At 42.2% G+C, this 14,658-nt stretch overlaps 1 long non-coding RNA gene across 1 annotated transcript in view; it reads left to right on the top strand.

The window, feature by feature from the left end:
* 1700020N01Rikl (RIKEN cDNA 1700020N01 gene like) overlaps positions 1-14,367 on the top strand; it is a 45,447-nt gene extending 31,080 nt beyond the window's left edge. Inside the window, exon 3 of the long non-coding RNA XR_015644855.1 lies at positions 12,167-14,367. This is a non-coding gene — a long non-coding RNA (RIKEN cDNA 1700020N01 gene like). The remainder of the gene's footprint in view (positions 1-12,166) is intronic.
* Positions 14,368-14,658: the final 291 nt, after the last annotated feature.

Here is a 14,658-nt window from a genome sequence, read left to right as displayed (position 1 = left end):
CACACTCTGTGCCATGGTGGCCTGGACTAGGTCAAGGGCTTCAGAGTGGTTTCTTGTGACTGTGTGGGGCAATCTCCCCCCAGACAACAATTTGAGTTACCTCAGCACCAGCTAACCATTTAGATGCATGAAGCACTCACTTGTCCTCAGGCTACTACGTTAGTCTGTGAGGTTCTCCATCTGTTGTGTGAGTATTTTTCTCCTCTTCCATCACTAGGTGTTTTCTCCTTAGTTTTGCAGCTATGACTGTCAGAACTATTCTTATTTATTTATTTATTTATTTATTTATTTATTTATTTATTATGCAGTATTCTGCCTGCATGTATGCTTACAAGCCAGAAGAGGGCATCAGATCTCATTACAGATGGTTGTGAGCCACCATGTGGTTGCTGGGAATTGAACTCAGGACGTCTGGAAGAGCAGTCAGTGCTCTTAACCTCTGACCCATCTCTCCAGCCCCAGAACTATGCATATATTAACTTTTATAAAAAAAAAACCACAGTTCTCTTTCTTTCTCTTTCATGTGACTGTTGCAGATTTTTTTGTATTATCTTTTAAGTCTACGATGAGTTTATCAGATTTTAGGTCAATAAAACCTACTGGTACTTTGGCTGGGATTAGATTTCGTCTTAGATCAATATGAGAATAATTGGAATTTTACTATTCAAAATGTCAGCTCATGAATATTTATCTGTTCAGCCTCCCTGTTATTCACTTGGTCCCCAGTTGCTGATACCGTTTTGGGAGGTTGATGGACCCTTGAGGACATGGGCCTCACCACAGAAGTGGTCACTGGGTGCAGGCCTTACGGGTTATAGCCAATCCCATTACCAGTGCAAGTTCCCTCTGCCTCATGGCAGCCACAGGTTTGTAGCCACAGGCTTTTATTTTCATGGTCACGATTGTGTCATTGCGTGCTATTTCTGTTGCCAGTGTCTTCCCAACTACAATGGACCAGATCCCCTCATGCCGTGAGCCCAAATAAATGTGATCTCCCCCAAGTTGTGTCTTTAGGCTGTTTCATCACCAAGGTGACAACAGTGGTGTAGTGTAGCTCACACCTCTGCGACTTTATGTTTATCCAGACCAGCTTGTGATTCTTTCAATGGCATCTCAAAGCTTTTACTACAAAGCTTTGGGCTCTGAAAACCTCGGCTCTTCATAGTTTACAGATTTTGATACTGGAGTAGTTCAAATTGCTTTTTAAATTTCACTTTCCCTCTGTTTCTCGTAAGTCCATCCTATATTTTATGTATTGATTTTGTAGCCTGTGGACTTGGGAACTTTACTCCTTGGTTCTTGTTTTCTTCCTGAATCAAGCTTTCCAGGGAGGACATGCTTTCTCAGCTGTAGGCTCTCCATTTGTCCCTAAATGTTTAATAAAACTTACCATCAGCTGGTGATCATGGAAAAGAATTAACTATAAACTTAGTTTTCTCTTAAAAGGGATATTTTAAGTGCTAGAGCGATGGCTCAGTGGTTAAGGGCATTGGTTGCTTTTCAGGGGACCTGCTCTTTGATTCCCAACACCCTCATGGTAGCCTAGAACCGTCTGTAACTCCAGTTCCCGGGGATGATCAGGGACCCTTTTCAAACTTCTTTGGGCACCAAGCATGTACATAACACACACACACACAGACAGACACACACACACACATATATACACATATACATGCAAGAAAAGCATTCATATACATTAAATTAAATAAGTAAGTCTAAAAAATGTCAAGGGCTATTGTCCCATTTAGTAGGAATAGTTCACCACTGCATATATGACCCACATATAAAGACCCACAAGGCCTTTATGAAAGTCTGATATTGTAGTTTGAACATTTCTACTACTTTAATTATATTTTTATGAAAATACATTGAATTTTATCAAAAACATTTTTGAACTGATTAAAAAGATTGTTTTATTCTACTAATAATTTCAATATACTAAAGAGTAATTGATTCTTGAGATTTCTTTTTGTGGCAAACTACATAAAACATAAACTTTGTTCCTATATTTTTAAACGTATAGTTCAAAGGTGTTAATTGCATTCATACTCAGAATCTGTATATATACCTCATCTATAGAAATATATCTATACATTCCACCTATAGAACTCTTCATTTTGCAAAACCGAAACTTTGCGAGTATAAAATAATGTCCCATCCCTATCTCTCTATTCCTAGAGCCACCATTCATGTTGTTTCTATTATTTTTTTTTTTTGGTTCTTTTTTTTTCGGAGCTGGGGACCGAACCCAGGGCCTTGCGCTTCCTAGGTAAGCGCTCTACCACTGAGCTAAATCCCCAGCCCCTTGTTTCTATTATTTTGACAGAGCTACATCCACAGGCCCAGAAATAATTGCTTCACGAATATTGAACCAACCCTGCATTCTGATTATATATATATATTTCTCTACTAAAGATCAGTTGCACTATTAATAAAACCAACCTGATTCAAGTAATAATACCTAGAATAAACACTTGAAACATCTCAGTACTGACAAATGGTATAAGGCTGGTTTCACTGTTTTCCCTAACCCATGGGCCTAGGTTCAAACCAATGGCCCAAGAACCCTCTTTGTGTGTAAGCCAACTTTCTTAAATAAGTGAAGCCACCACCCTTCAAAAACAAAACCACAAACAAACAGAATGACCCAAGCTCTCTTTACAACAAACAGACCAACACAGAAAACCACACGTGGACACACTGCATATACCAATCGCTCAAGGGGAGCCCAGCCCCAAGGCACATCACAGTTCCAGCACCTATGGCTCAGGGAACATTGCAGAAGAGAGGGCAGAAAGAATGTAAGAACCAGAACACCAGGAAGTTGTCTGTGAAGCAGCCTTTTCTAGAACTGGGTGCGTCTACAAGATGGAAAAAAATAGCAACATCAGTAGGCATGTCCGATATCAATAGGCATGTTCAACATCAATAGGCATGTTCAACATCAATAGGCATGTTCAACATCAATAGGCATGTTTGACATCAATAGGCGTATTTGACATCAATGGGCATGTTCAACATCAATAGGCATGTTCGATAGCAACATCAATAGGCATGTTCGACATCAATAGGCATGTTCAATAGCAACATTAATAGGCATGTTCGACATCAACAGGCGTGTTTGACATCAATAGGCGTATTTGACATCAATGGGCATGTTCAACATCAATAGGCATGTTCGATAGCAACATCAATAGGCATGTTCGACATCAATAGGCATGTTCAATAACAATAGGCATGCTTATGTAGAAGGGAACGTTTCACAGGGCTATTAACTAAGAGTGGGGATATATAGGATGTTGAGGGGAACTGGGAGGAGCTGTATAGAGGAAAGACAGGAGAAAGTGATGTATCTGCCTCAGTTAAAACTAAATTCTGGGAGAAATAATCTAGGACTACATGGATTCCAACACTGCACTAGTGGACAGAGTAGAACCTGTTAAGAGGCAAAGGTGGAATTTGAAATGTGTCAAGACAACACTCCAGTTGACTTTTGGAAATGTCATAGTCAATGAATCAAGGGAGGTGCTGGCTACAACTTGTGTCATATCACAGGGTAAATATCTAGGAAATAAAGCTTTAAATGTGAAACCAAGTAAAAGCTTTAGGGGTATATAGGTAAGATGTATTGAAAACCATAATGGGATCCAGGTGTGCACCGGTAGCCCCAGCCTTTAAGGGGGTGGGGCAACACCACCAACTTGAGGCACACTTGAGTGAGGCTGTTAGAAAACTACAAGACTGTAGTAGGAAAGATCTGTCTGTCTCTGAGTCACATTCTAAAATCTAGAGAGAAAATAACAATAAAATCAAATGCATCCATTAAAAAAAGAAAAACCTAAAGCATTGGCTGAGAATTACCACAAGCAAAATCTAAAGATCGAAATCTGGCTTTAAAAATGCTAACTATAATATTCAATACCACAGTAGGTCTCAGAATTCTAGAGAAAAGCAACCAGTAATGGCTTTGCTATGGGAGAAGAACACAGACGAACTTAAAACTGGCCCTTCAAGATTTGTGCCTTTGACAAGAAACCAAGTCCTTAAACTACAGTAAGGTTACATTTGTCATTTATCATGTTGGCAAAAGTATAGCACATACTCTTCTGGTAAGACAATGGAAATAAACGATTAGTCTCATAGATGACTAGAAAGAGACAGAGTGCCCCAAACCCCATGGAAGACCCTGGGAGAGCAGCCACATCTAGCAACATTGTGTCAACATCACCTCTACTCTTGTGTTTTGGTTATAAGCTTTGCTTTCAAAGGCTGAGCTGTCTCTCCGGCCCCACATTTAGTCTTTAAGCCAGCTATAGTTTGTCTCTGAATCTAGCCATTACTTATCCCTGAACATGTGCAAAACAGACTATCAGCAGGGTGTTTCATACACGACAATTTGCAGCAGAAGATACTGGAAATTACAGAAGACTTCAGCAAATAGATTCCACTTGAGTAGAATCTAATACACTCCTATGGTTAAATACTCCATCGCTGTCAAGAAAAATGAGAACACATTTATGTCCTCCTAGAGAAAGCTCTGTATTAGATGAGGAAAGCAAGATGCTTAATAGAAGACTAAAGACGGGCATACAATTTATATTTGCCTAACAAAAGAATGTAAGGCAAACAGAGAATAAAAGTGTACAGGGGGTGATGAAGGAAGGTAGTAAATTGGACAAAGAAAAGGGAAAATTTTAGTGTGGGCAATAGCTTTCTGTCACTATAACAAAATACCTGAATCTGAGTGGGTACTTTATAAAGAAAAGAGATTGGTTTAGTTCAAGTTTTGGATGTTGTGCTAGCATAGTTTTGCTGGCATTTAGTCCACTCCAGTGAGACTCTCATCATGGTGGGGCCCCACGCAAGAAGAGATCATAATGCAATTTAAGAAGTCACAGGAAAAATGGGGCAGTAATAACCCCCTACTGGGCTCAACCTCTTAAAAGATCACACCATGCCTTAGCATTACTACTCTGGAGACTAAGAACTTAACATGCTGACCTCTGGGGAACAAACCCCATCCAAATCACCACAGTGTGATGACTTTCTTTCATTTTAATTTGGGGCTTTATTTAAAGGAAGCTTTCTGGAAAAAAAAAATAAACTCATTTCCCTGGGAAGTAAAATGTTGCAACTTAGTAAAATGAAGAAAGCTTTGGTCCTAGTGAACGCGGTCCTGTGAGACACTGCATGAAGAAATTTCACCTTCATGGGAAGGTGGGGTGGGAGAGAGTAGACAGAAGAGAGGAGAGAGGTGGGGCTTCAATAGGGAAGGTGGCGCTCTCCAGGGTGCTCACAGGGGCGGTGCCCAGGCACCAAGTCAAGGAAAACAGCCAGGACATCAGCCCAGTTTATCCTGGCAGGAGCATGGCTGCATTCCACTCATTGTCTTGGTTCCCTCTGGTAGCTCGTCAGCCAGGGAACTGAGGCCTTGCAGCTTCCCCCACGTGAAGGCCTCCAGACCCATTAGCAATACCTTCCACTGCTTTCCTTGAAACACTCTTCTATAATTACTTTTCTTTCTCAGGAAGACTGGCCCACTGGCCCTGACCTAAATTTGGGTTTCCTGATTCCATTCCCTTCTTATGGAAAGAGTTTAGAGTCTTCATCAAGCCCCACCTCTGTTGATTTCCAAAGAGACAAAGGCTCTTTTTCGATTAATTAACTTTAAAATCTTGTATGTGAGCATACCCTTTCTCTATTCTCCCCGTGTCCCCCTAGGCAATTGCAGTTCCTTCGTTTTATACATACACAAGCTTTATGGGTCTATATAAAACTTGAGGAACTACAGATGAGAGAAAGCATACAATATTTGTCTTTCTGAGGCTGGCTTAGTTTAATCTTCAGCTGTGCCCATTTCCTGCAAACATTACTTGGTTCTCCATCATGGCTGACAAGTATTCTTCTGTGTGCATACATAATGAATGCAAACATGAAGATCAGTTAGCCTCTGGCCTGAGTTTCTTTGAGGCCAAACCCATAATGTCATGTCTTCTTTCTGCGTTCCTCTGTTGCTGGGTGTCTGGGTTAGTTCCAGAACCTAGCTACAGTGAACAATCTCAACAGTAGTATCACTGTAGTATACTCCATCTCTGTGGTAAGTTGACTGAAAGCCCGTCGGAACTAGACCTCGTGAAGGCTTTGGTTTGTTGAGAAACTGTTTTGCCCTTTTGAGACAGAGGATCATGTGTCCCAAGGAAACCCAAGCAGGTGGTGATTCTGAAGTAACTTGTCACCCCAGAGCTCATGCCAGCCATGGGTACAAATCTTCAAGTGTCCCCCTTGAAGCTGGGAAGCTGGGTCAGCGAGGCTACTCACATACTGATCTTTGCAGGCATCAAGACACGAAGATCGCCACTTCTGGCCTTCTCCTTCAGCTCTGACCCCAGGATTATCCTTCAGTAAACTGTATCCTCTACTACACACAGCAGAGAACAGTGATGTTGGTGTCGACAAAACATACATCTGTTTCAGGGCCAGGACATATTCCCCCAGGGCCCCATACAATGATGCTTGCCTTGTTGCAGATTCTGTAGCAGAGAGGATAAGGGGACATTAAAGGACAGTTATCCTCAAATGCTATCCACACAGGAGCATGCAGAGAAAAATACTAAAAATAAGCATGCCAGCTAAGTGTGGAAGGCCACACTGCTTTGCAGCTGGCAAGGCTTACTCCTCAAAGGGCTGTGGACAAGCAGTGTCAGCATGACCAGCAAGTTTCCAAAAAGTGCAGAGTCCCAGGTCCTAGCCCACACTGGCAAACCCAGATTCTGTATTTTAACAAGATCCCTGTTGATTGATATGTACACTCAAATTCACCAAATGCCAGCAGATATAAGTGAGATGCTACCACACTCTTGCCTGCACCAGCCCTTAGATGTTTCCTGGTGTTGTTGGGTCTTAATCCACACTAGTGTGTACACCATGGCTGGTCCTCCCTGGGAGCCATTGAAAGGAGAGTGTGGGATGAATCTCTCTTCTTAATCAACTTGACTGTTGAGTTTGCATGAAGCAAAAGTCTAGTGAGCAATTCAAAACAGAGAGCCTTAGCTTTAAAACCCCAACCACAGTTAGAGACACTTCCTAAAAGAGAAGAGGGAGGCTCAACTCTCACCTCTTAAACTCAAGATTTAGTCCTTATAGTCCCATCTACTCCCCAAAACATGGGAGTGGGGCACCCCCATTCAAAGAAGGAATTCACCCAGACTTTCTTCCTTGTAGCCAATTCTATATTTTCACCCTGAAGCTATGGGTTCAGCTGGACTAGTTCAGCTCCTGGGGTCTGTAGGCCTTTGTAGTGGTGACAAAGACAGCACTTCCTGATATATGAGTTCTCCACTTTTGCACTGATGTGAGCCAAAAACAGGTAAGTTGCTCTAGAAGACTCATTAGTTAGTGAGTTCGAGGCCAACCTGAGCTGTATGGTAAGAGTCAAGGGTCCAAGAGTTGAGAATATAGCTCAGAGTGTGGGCACCCTGATCTTCAGAACTGACAGAGACTTGCTTGTCTTGGAAAGACAACTCTGTACATATGATCCAAGCGGTGTGGAGCTAGACTCCCTGGGTTCGAATCCTACTTAACGTAGATCAGAAACCAGGATGCACTGGCTGTAAGTACTTAGCATCATTATGTAGGATGAAATAATTTCTAGAAACCCATCAGAATGCCAGCACCTTGGCGTTAAAGAGTATTTTGAACTGATTATCTGGGAACTTGAGACAGGCCGACTGCAGAGAAAGCCATTCGTATGCTTGAAGCACACCAAGAGCATTTGCCGTGGGCATGAAAAGGGCAAGCCAAGACTTCCTGTTGCTGCTTCTTCAGCCTTCAGCTCTTGGTTCCCTGTGTAGGGGCATCCGTTGTCCCCATGCAGGCGCACGCATTGCTCTCACGGAGGTGCATGCTTCGCGTGTGGGGGTATGGCTCCGCCTTGTTGCCATTCCCCTTTGCTTCTACCCACTCTTTTAGGTGAATGCCATCTAGTTCTTTTTCTATTGCAGAGCAAGCTGCCTTCATCAAACTCTTTCCTTGCAGTGAGGATGGACTGCAGGAGTCAGCATGAAATGATTTCCGTACAATTGAAGAGCTTCAGGATATAAGCAAGAAATCAAAGAGCCATATGCAAGTGGAGAATTTTAGCACTGACATCTCTCTTTTTAAAGATATGCTAATTGTAATAAGGTCTTTTTTTAAATCAAAGGGTACTTAAAATAGCTCCCAGCAAATCTGAGGGTTTGCGAACAATACTCTTGGTATTCTATCTGGTGAGTCAGCTCCTGGGTGACACTCTGCGCTGGGTGTCATCAGGCGTGACTCTGGGGATTAGTGCCAAGAGGGTTAATGTGGTTCAAGTGCTAAGAAGACAGGTCCCCTATTTTACAGAGTGCTAAAGCATTTATGTGGGGATTTAGAATACTTTCAGGTGTTCTATGAAACTCACAAAGTTATTTTTAATTCTTCTTAAAGTAGTAGAGATTCTTAACAAAAGTTTATCTTAGAGAAGTAAAGAAAGAGCTGTTCACGTTATATAGTTATGAGAACACTGAGAAAGACCACTTATTCATTATTTATATGATACTAACAGCTAACTTTAAAAGCCTTGATTTTCTTCCATCAATAACATTGTGCATAAAAACCCATATTTTGCTGGTAAGGTTAAATGAGATAACATATATGGGACACTTAACAGCATGCCTTCATTGCTATTACAAATGCCATAAAGCACATAGTCAATAACTGTTCAATAAAGCTTAGCATACTCAAGCGATCCAACTTTTGAGTCTATGAGCCTTCTCCCTGCCTACACTGAGCGTCCATCACCAGGAGTATGTTTACATTCAGAGCACCTAGGGCATGATAAGAGCTCAATAAAGTATAAGAGTCTTTGTTATTTCTACCAGATGAACATGCTAATTCATTCATCAAATATTTTGAAAGCATTTAGGCATCTCAGTGATTTGAGGGAAACTAAGGTAGATTGTCAAAGTTTAGTTATTTCGGATAGGAGGAACATGGCCTTGAATCAAGGCAGCTGTGTTCACAAGACGTTCCCAAGGTCTAGCCTATTAACTCCCCAGTAGTAGAGGTAGGGAGACTCATGAACCATATAAGGCTCCCAGAGACAGAGCTCACAGACCCTCCTGGGATCCACACAAGACCCTTCCCATTTCTGAAGTTATATAAGATTTAAACAGTTGACTAGGTTAGAATGCTTTAGTACAATAGCTAATGGAAGGGTCCAAGAATTACTGAAAACCCTAGACTCAAATAATAGGCAAAGACAAAGAAAGTTTATTCTTCAGAAACAGACAGCATGCAGGGGTCAACCTCGAGGGAAGCCCACAGGCCCCTTTTAAAACCACTTAGGGATTCTATAGTTGTGGTTGGGCTTGTGGTGATATTTGTACACTTCTGATTGGTTCATACCTCGAGGGAGAGAGGACTACCTTAGAGGGACTTTTCCTATATCTGGTGTAAGCTCCTGGCCAGATGTCAGGGCAGCTGTTGATTGGTTGCCCTTTTTCTGCAGTTCTTCCAAGAAGCCTGGACTGTCCTTCTGGGAAATTGATGCTTAAGTCCTAACATGGCTCTCTGTTCTAAAATGAAGTGAGTTAGGTCCTCTTGCTAACTAAGTCACCTGGGGGATTTTTTTTCAGTGGTCCTGAAGCATTGTGTTCTAGGTAGGACTCTTTAGCATATGCAAGTTCCCCAGAAGACTTCCAAGAATATAGCTGCATTCGAATTCCCCGTGTTTCTAAGACCAACTCATTTCTTCATCAAGTTGGACTTGAATAGAATCCTGTCTTTGATCTGGCAGTGTACTTTGTGTTTAGGATGAATAAGCATTTCTTTATGACTCTTTAGCCACACAACAAAGATGTAGTCACTTATTGATGTATAGATTCAATTGGTTTGAGGTGAGCTGAAAGTGAGCAGAGAGATAGGCTAAGAGTTTGAATTTCAATAAGAGGTAGATCATGGTACTAGGACAGTCCAGGGGTGTTAAAATTTAGAAATAGACAACAAATCAGGGATTGTAGTTTTCAGAACTTAGAGATATTTATCAGATATCCAAGTAGCAGGTCATAGAGGCAGAGGCAGTTAACATATAAAATATTTACATGAGTGTACATAGAGCTTGACAAATAAGTGATGAATAAATACTGAATGAAAAAATGTATAGAAAAAACAAGCAAGACCTGCCTTGAGAGCTTAGGGGCTTCAACTCTCAGAACTTGGAGAACCACAAGTGGTCAAGTAAAAGTCCCAGACATCTTATTTTGAACCTATGGCTTTGTAATTTCACAATATGCATGTCTTAAGCGTGACCCTCAGCCAGTCTGATCCTTTAAGTAGCAAGCTGCCTGCTTGTTTTCTAGGGCACATCTCTCCTTTGACTTAAAGACAAGCACAGTTATCTGAAAGGTGGCTCAGAAGCAAATGTCAGCCACATCCTGACTCTTGTCTTGTCTAGACAGCACCTACATGTGGGGACCATGAACAAGCACAGAGGGACGCTGAGAACGAGGAAGAGAGGTCAATGCATGGGGTTCATGTCCACTGGTGTGATCTGAAGCATGGTTGTGGTTGCCACCATCAAAGTGCTGTGTGAAGGATGGAAATGGGCATTAGACAACATAATATCACCAGGAGAGTGTAACTTAAAATCTGTTGTGTGTCACGCACTGTCTTTAAAACTCTGGTGTGGGAGGGCCCCTTTGGTGGAGGAAAAGCAGCTGTAGACTGCAATAGACCCCATCAAATTTCCCCTTGAGTTTGTGACTCTGCTTCATCTTTGCTTGGTAAGAATATATTTTTAATGTATTTATTATTTATTTCTTTACTCACCAGCCTTGTAATCAAAGCTGACTGCAACACCCATCTTTGGGTATAACCACAAATGTTTAGAAGGTAGTATGATGGGGACAGCATGTCTACTTGGTAATAACAAGAGTAATAGCTTCCCCCTGAGAACCATGACCTGCCAAACAATGAGACTTTGACCAAGTTCTCAGCACCAGGCATGAATCCCTCCTGTGAGTCAGGTCTCAAGTGTAATCAGAAAGTAATTGGTTGCTTGCCCAGTAGTCACGCTACTGTTGCAGAAATGGGTACATCTTGCCTGGCAGGTCAATAACATAGTATACAGGTGTTGCGTGAAGTTTTAAGCTCTGGACCCAGCCATGCTACCAGCCCCCACCCAGTGTACTAATTGTTCTGTGCATCTTTAACTCTAGGAGGTGAGCGCACTACCAGCAGTCCTCCCAGCTTCCCTTGAATCCTCCAATAAAAGACACACACAGTTTGTTCTTTTACAGTTTGCCTTCTTGGGACAACTGTTGGGCGTTACTATCGCCTGCCTGGAAAAGTATATATACCCTTGCCAATTTATTATCTCTGTCTCTCCACCTGCCCTAAACTTCAGTGGCAAGTCCCACCTAGCCCCTATAGTAGAGGCCAGATACCCCAGTTTCCCCCACAAAACCTCACATAATTGCTGAGTTCTTCCTCCACAGCATGGCAGAAACCTTCCTCCCTCTCCTTCCTTGTGTCTACCATTTCCTTTTGGGACCTGTAAGTGCTGACTGTACGTTCCACCCAGCAATTGGCCCCAGGCTTTCTTTACTGACAAATCAAGAACCAATTGGGGAGCAGGACCTTAACACTAGAACCACTCCCATCATACAGGAGTCATAGTTCTGCAAGATTTTTTTTTATTACATTTCTCCTCCAGAGCAGGCTGAATAGCAACTTTCTGGACTATGGAAGCAGGGGCTGGGGGGTTGGAGGTGAGGGTGGGCTACAGATCAATGGGAAGGATCTGAAGTGAAGATTAGAAATTTCTGATCAACCAGCCACTTCAGGTAGAGCCAGCATTGCACATTTTATAGTGCTCCCAGGATGATTGCAATGGATAACCAGATGGGGAGAGCCACGGATAGAAAGTTCCAGATATAAACACTAGGTTGTGGCTACATGGACCACATCTCTCTAGTCTCCCCATCTGGATAACATTAAATATCCAGTGACCATCTGGTTAGATCATCCCTGGACTTATACCATTCTTTAGATGGCTCAGATCTCAATGTCTAATGTCATTGCAGCCTCTGATCCTAATCATCCTTCTGATGTTGGTTTGCCTTGCCACCCTTTTCTTCCCCTTCAGTAACAGCTTTGGAAGATACACCTTGAGATGCCCCACTACAGGCGAAAGGATCCTGCACCACTGGATCGTGGATGGAGTGGAGTTCCAGACACATATCAGCACTCCCCGGACAAGAAATAAGTGAAATATTTCACTGAGTGACAAAGACTCTAGGATTGATTTTCCCTCCACTATTACATAACCTAACCTACCCAAAGCCATGCAGAAACAGTTTTCTAGTAAAGAGTTGTCAGAAGAATGGAGGCCAAGACCATACATAGCCCAGTGTCCTCTCTCCTTTCTAAATAGCAGATGGCATCCATTACAGACAGGGAATGTATTACAGGTCCCTCGTTGCTTGCCCCAAATTCAGGATAACACCTAAGCACCCAATAGTTTGTAGTCCCACAGTTTGTAGTCCCATGGTTTGTAGACCCATGGTTTGTAGTCCCACGGTTGGGTTGGGGATTTAGCTCAGCGGTAGAGCGCTTGCCTAGCAGGCGCAAGGCCCTGGGTTCAATCCCCAGCTCCGAAAAAAAAAGAAAGAAAGAAAGAAAGAAAGAAAGAAAGAAAGAAAGAAAGAAAGAAAGAATGTTGTAGTCCCACGGTTTGAGCCCTAGTCCCTCCTGGGATCATTAGGTAAAGCAAGCACGACCACGAGCCCTGTGGTACTGTGATGCTGGCCTCATAAAACAGACAGTAAAGTGGCTAATGAACAGAGAGTGCATACAATCATCGTGCTGGACGGTGGGGTGATGCATGCTTTAGTGGGGCAGTACTGTATTCAGAACAGTGTGTGTTGAAGTGGGTAGACAGAAAACAGGGGTCTACGACAGAGCCTTGAATGCCTCTCTTCTCTGAGTCCTTGCGAGGTCTTAAGATATTATTATCCTTTATTCTTAGACAAATGCAAAAGCGCTTGATCCCCTAAAAGAAACAGCACACCGGGAAGAGAACCAACTCCAATTAGAGGACAGCAGCTTCTGTCAGCCGGCCACCAGCAGCTGCAGCTCAAAGTTGGAAAAACGCTGAAATTATACATCCAAGAATAATGTCTGGCACTTTATCATGTGTAACAATATACTATGCGGCCCCCTTTTAAACTGTAGAGTAGTAGCTAATGGGAAGAACTTGAAGTATGATTAAAACTCCAGGTGATTACAGTGCGATACAATTCTGCAACTGTTTTAGTTAGGATGAAGACCCACAGGAGAGTTTCTATATGTACTCGCCACAGTGGGCACCCCAGGGTGTTGATATTGGGGCAACTCTGAATGAAAGGGCATGTACTGTTTTGTTAATCATCTGGGGGGAACGTTGTTTTAAAAATTCATCTTTAGGAGAAAAGAATCAACACGGAGATCTATTACCTGGGAGGTTTCTGACACTCTTCTAGACACAATGTCTACTATTGTGCTTGTGTTCCGTACCTAGCCACCAGTTCCTCAATTAAACAAAATCAGCCTTGAGCTTATCTGAGCTTGTCTTATCTGAGTCCTTGTGAGGTCTTAAGATATTATCCTTGATTCTTAGACAGCAGGCTGAACATTCTCAGTCTGCTGCTCATAACTGTGTTAGAGAACAGAAAAGACTCCGGTTTAGGGACATAGCCGTGCAGGAAGCAAGTTGTAGCAGACAATGGAAACTATCTTGTAATCTCAGCTGTGAAAAGAACTCGAGTAATTAAGAAAACGTTTTGTTCCCCAAGGTCTGGCTCCCCTGTTTGTTCGCTGGAATGACTTGGCGTTTCTGGAGTTCACAACAGGCCAGAGACTGGTTCGTTAGCACTAATCTGATTAAGACTTGTGTTTCTTTGTTCTGTGTGTCCTCAGGTGGCAATTTTGGCTGAACATCTCACATTTTTGCCTTGTGCCTAGGTACAGAAACATAGCTTCGCCTGTGCGTTACGTAAGAAGGTCACAGATCTCAGGCCTCGGTCTGCAGTGCTGAGCGCTTTTCTTTCCAAACTACCTTCACATGTGAATTTTACTGACCCTCAGGCCATAGCACTGCAGAGCACTTAGGTACAAGCAGAGGCCGGCATTGTCCCAGAGAAACTGACAGGGGGACAAACCATTCCTTTTAAACTCCATAGAAAAGTTTTCCCAAGTGTATGTACAAAATTAGTGTATAAATTTAAATACTGCAAATTGAAATAATGTATTAAGATATGTGTATACAGTTAAATAGCTAGAAATAAATTTATGAAAACTTTCTCTAAATCTCTCTAGTAAATTGGTAAATAAAATTTCCTTCATCTATTTAGATATTTAGCAAGTTGTCTGAATAAATTAAGATTAATTTGTGACCTGGAGTCTGCTGTCAAGACAGATAGAAGCATGTTAGAAGGGCCACTTGTCAGAAAAAAGGAACTGCAATGTAAGCCACTAGTGTTAGAGAAATCACAGAACCATCTGGAAGAGGGTTTAAGTTAGATGTGAAATACAGGTAGGGCCCAGGAAAATGTTATATATTGAAAAGCAAGAGCTTTGTTCACAAATAGGTAGGAAAGA

This window comes from Rattus norvegicus, chromosome 1, assembly GCF_021556685.1.
Source record: "Rattus norvegicus strain SHRSP/BbbUtx chromosome 1, alternate assembly SHRSP_T2T, whole genome shotgun sequence".
Classification (NCBI taxonomy): domain Eukaryota; kingdom Metazoa; phylum Chordata; class Mammalia; order Rodentia; family Muridae; genus Rattus; species Rattus norvegicus.
Note: the sequence above shows the minus strand (reverse complement) of the source record. Positions and strands in the feature narration are given on the sequence as shown.